Genomic DNA, 5,919 nt, shown 5'->3' on the forward strand with positions numbered 1-5,919 from the left:
TATTATTATTATATATTATATATCATTATTATTATCATTATTATTATATTTATTATTATTATTATATTATTATTATTATTATTATTATTATTATTATTATTATATTATTATTATTATTATTATTATTATTATTATTATTATGTTAGTTGTTTTTATTTTGTTTTGTTTTGTTTTGTTTTTTTTGGGTTTTTTTTGTTTTTTTTTTTCATATCATAATTTTTAGCCTTTTAAACTAGTAGCATAACAGTCGCCTTCAGGCATGTAGGCTTAAAGCAATATACTCGTTCACAGCCGAATAGAGTAAAGTGTTATGTCTAAATCGGGTTCTTTCCTCTAAGATACAATGCCCAAACCAGAGTTTTGTCACCAACCAGGCGATAAGCACGCTCAGTATCGGTTGACTAATTTACAAGTCGTGGAACAGTACCGCAGGATACCGTATTTAAAAGTAAAGTTTTTAGTATTTATTTGCGTAAAAACATGAACCCCAACTGCTGTACAGCAATAGTTTGCTCATTAACTGATCAGAGGATAAAGAGGCGTGGCTCTCGTGTTGTTTCGGGTCGTTTTTTTTCTTCTATTCTTATTTCTTGCTTTGTCTGGCACCTTTCATACACACTTGTTTATATCTTTATCTTATACTGGTGCCTTCTCCTTATTTCTTTAATTTGATATTTTCAAAAAATAAAGTGGGGCAACTCAAATGTCTTCGTCCGCGTCCTCTCGTGTTCAATATATGTGTTGTTTGATGCAATCGAGGATACACCCGTGATTATGGGAGGTGGACACTAGTGGAAAATAAATCTGGGGCTTTGGTATGTGGACACCTGCGGGGAGTGAACCCAGGGCACTGGAATATGGAACAGTGGTGAGGGAACCCGGAGCTATGAGCGATGAACACCACTGGGGAATGAACCGGGTACCATGGGAGATGGACATCAGTGGGGAGTGAGCCCGGAGCAATGAGAGGTGACACCACTGGGGAGTGAACCCTCGACCACGGGAGGTAGACACCAGTGGGGTTTGAACCCAGGGTTGTATGATATGGATACCAATGAGAAGTGAACATGAGTCTATGGGATATCTACACCAGCAGGGTCTGAACTTTATAGGGAATGAGATTAGCGGAAGAGTACCGTCCCTTGATTGGACGTCACCGGCGGAAAAGTTATTAGAGAGAGAACGTCATGTTGGTTGTGCACATGCGTCTCTCGTCCTCGCTTCCGGTGAAAACGGCATGAGACACTTCATCGAAAGCGATGACGAGAGAGACGCATACGCAAAACTATGTTGACGTTCTCTCTGTAAGGTGACGTCCAATCAAGGGACGCTACTCTTCCGCTAATCTCATTCCCTATAGGAGTGAACATAGGACTTTGGGAGGTGGACACCATTGGGGAATGAACCCCGGACTCTGGGAGGTGGACACCAGTGAGGAATGGGTCCAAGACTATGAGTGATGGGCACCTGTGGGAGTGAACCCAGGGCTGTGTGATATAGATACCAGTTGTGGGATTGAACCTGAGGCCATGAGAGGTCGACATCACTAATGAGTTAACAGAATTTGGGATGTGGACACAAGTAGGGAATGAACCTGGGCCTATAAGAAACTATTGGTGAGTGAACACGGTACTATTGGAGGTAGACACACTCGTGGGGATTGCACCGAGGACTATGGGAGGTGGATTCCACTGGGGAGTGAACCTAGGTCTATGGAAGTTAGACACCAATGGGGAGTGATCCCGGGACTATGAGAGGTGGACAACAATGGGAATTGAACCCGGGACTATTGGGGGTAGACAGCAGTGGGGAGTGAGTTCAAGACTATGAGAGGTGGACACCACTGGGGAGTAACGTGGGGATATGAAAGCGGATACCACTGGGGAGTGAACCCTGGTCTATGGTAGGTGGACACCAATGCTGCCCTAATCAACAAAAGGACAGAATCACTCGAAAAACATAAAATTACTTTTTTCACTTAATAGACACTCTAAGACATAGGAAATCTTACAAAGTTGTCAGAATGATCATATCTCAAGTATTTTTGAAATTAGAGGCGATTCAAAATTTTGCTTGAAACTGTATCCTATTTAAGCCCCGTCTTTAACCAACAAAAGGACAGTATCTCAGACGGTCGTCTCCGCCCCGTAAAGTTAACGAGGTCCCTCCGTGAGCATGACGGTGGCGACAACGAATATTATTATTATAGCATGGCTGGACATGGCGGACTAGAGTACGTCAAGTGGCTGGACCTAGGACTTCATATACCCTATAGATGTCGTTGGGCTGGACCATTCGAAACGGCTTTGGAAGACATCGCTACCTGCAGGACTGCCAGATGGTCATAATCTTGGCCAATTTGGCCAAGAATGGCCACAATTAGAATATAACTTTTTAAAAAAATATATTTTATTTACTTTTGCACAACTACTTTTTCCTTAGGTCAATCTTTTCTTTTTTCAAATAAAGAATGATGAGTTTACAAGGCAGTCAGGGCGTTTGTTCACATAAGGGTATACTTAGCTGCCTTTGATTTCTAATTGAAATCAGCTGATAAACCGCAATTTTGACATATATTAATTGTTCATACCTATATATTTCTTCTACAATTGAAATAAAATATTTTAAATCTTTAACATTTTAAGACATATTCTATTTAATGCCCGGTTAGCATGGTTATCGATATTTTGCCGAGTCTTGATTTAAAGTAACTGGTGAAAACTTTAACCATTGTCTAACAAATTCATTCAATCGAGAATCTGACGGATAATTCTCGTTCTGCTATCCATAGTCGTGACAATAAATGTTATCATTATAATTTGGCTACCTCATGACGTCAGATGACCTGGTGATAACTATGATATTATTATTAAGTAAATCATCGAATCACGAAATTCGACAAGACGTTGAGTCGATATTGGCGAGACTGACCAATTAAATTATCGGTGGGTGGTATCAAAGACACAAAGGTTGAAAATGAAATATCAAAATGCACTACACAGACTTGTATCGCGTCGGAGGATGATTGATGTTGCATCGATAGATTTACCCTATTGTGTTCAGATTTTGTTTCTGCTAGATACTGAGTTCCCTAAATGGCCATGTCAATCATGTAACATCTTTAGATGATCTCAATCTACTCTTTGATATCTACATCCGCGTTTTCGAGTCCGATTGTCAATCATGACAAAATCCCGCCCACAAAATTTTCATAGGTCCATCATCAGTTTCAAACTTTTTTCTCGTGTGATGTCAAGACTTTCTCAGTGCAAAATATTGGTTCTTGATAGATGATGCTGGTTCTTGACCCTTCACCATTTCTTACAGCTTTTCACTGATTGGTTGCTGTGACCCCATATACGGATTAGAGCTTTTCTCGACGACCGTCTGAAAGTTGCGTCACCTTCTTTGTGCTCTTTTGAATTTATTAGCAGGGACGGCTGGTAATAATGGGCAAGGTGGGCAAATACCAGCCTGTTTTTTCAAGTTATAAGCTGTATTACCAGGTCTGAAATAATCAAATTTAAATTAGATAATTTAAAAAGTTACTACTTAAACTTGATACTTCGTACTGAAATCAATTTGTGTGTATTTTTTATAGATTGCGAATCATCATGCACCCCGTAATGCATAAACCAGGATACGCTCCTGTTCTTTTTATCAGCCCCCCCCCCCCTTCCAACCACTCCACTCCGCCCACATCGTCATCTCATCGTCACGTCGCTGACGGTGAACTAACTCCGATTTTTGCTGTCTGGCCTCTCTAGTACTAGGTCGGGCTAATTCAAATGAGCCCACCTTAATAACCAGTGAACACTGAATAGAGCTTTTGGCAAACGAACTTTTTCTTATTTATTGCCTTACTTGTGCTGTTTGGTATCATTGATGTAATGACTTTGGGAAGGTTCCAGTATTGAATTAAATTTATTAACTTACTAATATTATATCAATTTAGTATTAATTTGTGTTGTTTTTATATATATTTGTTTATCCATTTAAATTATTTCTTTTTTTTTCTTTCTCGTTTTCTTTAGTACTTCTCAAAACTCATTTATTTAAATTGTTTTCTTATTTGTTTTTTGTTGCTTTTTTTTGTTTTTTTTAACAAATTAATTTGTTAGTTCTTTTTAAAAAATTATTATTCTTAAAGGAATTACCGCTGTATTTTTATTGCCAGACTAAATAATTTTGCAAAACAATGTAATTTTCTATTGTATTCCCTCTAATAAAATAAAACACTTTTATTCAAAAGTCACGACTAAATAAATATATAAAATACAACCACCATTTTGGTTTTCTCAACAATTGAATTAGTATACGAGAAATACTCTTCTGAGTAAGGAGAGAGTTGAATTCTAACTAAGTTATAGAGGAAATAAATACGTTTAAAGGAAGGGTGGGCAGATTCCGTACTTGCCCATCCTGAAGCTAATACATACATAAGATGGTTCGCGATGAAGAGGCGGGAAGCTAGGGGTTGTAGTGTGTACGGTAAATGTTTTAACTTTGCACTTTTAAGTTAAAGTGATTAAACATATGTAATATACGCTATTTAATCTCCAGGTTAAGAATTTTAATAGAGGCAAGCTTATTTCTTTCATTTAAAAGAGATACAGCGATTTCAAAATCTTGTAGACATCCTATTTATGATGGGACGTATGGCTTTCCATACATCAGTATTGGTCGATTGTGACGTAGTTTTTGTTAACAAGGACATGAACGACTGACCTAGTTTCTTGCGAATTGATTGTTCTAATTGATGGTTCCTCCGCGACCGCTTGTTACCTTTTTTAAATGCTATAACCATACATATGAGTCTCGGGTTATTCAATCAACATACAATGCATACATTATTTAAAATTACGTCAATTACTGTGTATTTTATTAAAATTAGTTGAGCACACATTTCAGTGGGGTGTTTTTTGACTCGAAAATTTAAAATTAAATATATTTTACCCCTGATATCAACCGATAATCGTAAACCAACGACCCGAAGCAACCTGAGTACTTACCTTTCAACCGAAGCAAATATCCCACAGATCCTGAGCACCACTCACAAATTTAACAGATGATTGAAAAAATACACAGGGTCATGAGGTGTTGCGATGCAATTCCTTCATCAATGTGTAACAATATTGTGATGAATACTCACTAACTGTGGAACTGACTTATGTTCCTCTGTTTTGCATATACTAGGTAGCTATGGAATTACAGATTGCATGCTATGTCTTTTCGTTGACTAGACATAGATAATCAAGTGGACGGAACGGGCTAAATGGTAGGAAATATTCTGATAAGTAAGTGCTTAGTAATGCTCTTATCATCAGTTCACTGTGGATTCGAGGATTTAGACAAGATTAGAATTGACTACGTTTTTTTTTTTTTTGTAGTCTCCAATGTTAAGAAAAGCTACAGGTTTGTGTGAAGACTGTGATGTGAAAGTGTTTACTGTACGCATACCGTCTAGAACAATATATAGATCTATGTCTAGCTCGAGATCTAGAACAAATTTAGCCTAACGTTGTGTAGATTATTCGGGTAGAAGAGCTCGCAAGCGAGGGATCGCAATCAATCTAGGAGAAGGTCACTCCAAAATTAACCAAGAGTAAGGACTCTATAGCTCGAGAGAGCAACAAGCCTAAGAGTGAATCTCCAAAATAAATCCTGGTCCTCCAAGTCTGGGGTTTTTGTGTAGGGCTAACAACCCCATCCTAGGGAGAGAAAAAAACCAATATTGTTACAGAAACAGTAACGAAGGACATTAGAATGAACCCACAGACGAACACTGGACCCCCAGAGCCAACGGAAGAGGCAATGGCAGTGTGGAAAGCCACAATGAAGCTAATGACAGGAAAATGAGAGAATATCTGTTTGCCGCAAAAGCAGAGACGAAAATAGATTTTGGAATGTTTGAACAAT

The sequence above is a fragment of the Berghia stephanieae genome, chromosome 3 (assembly GCF_034508935.2).
Source record: "Berghia stephanieae isolate SIO BIC M18660-M18661 chromosome 3, UCSD_Bste_1.3, whole genome shotgun sequence".
In the NCBI taxonomy this organism is placed as follows: Eukaryota; Metazoa; Mollusca; class Gastropoda; order Nudibranchia; family Aeolidiidae; genus Berghia; species Berghia stephanieae.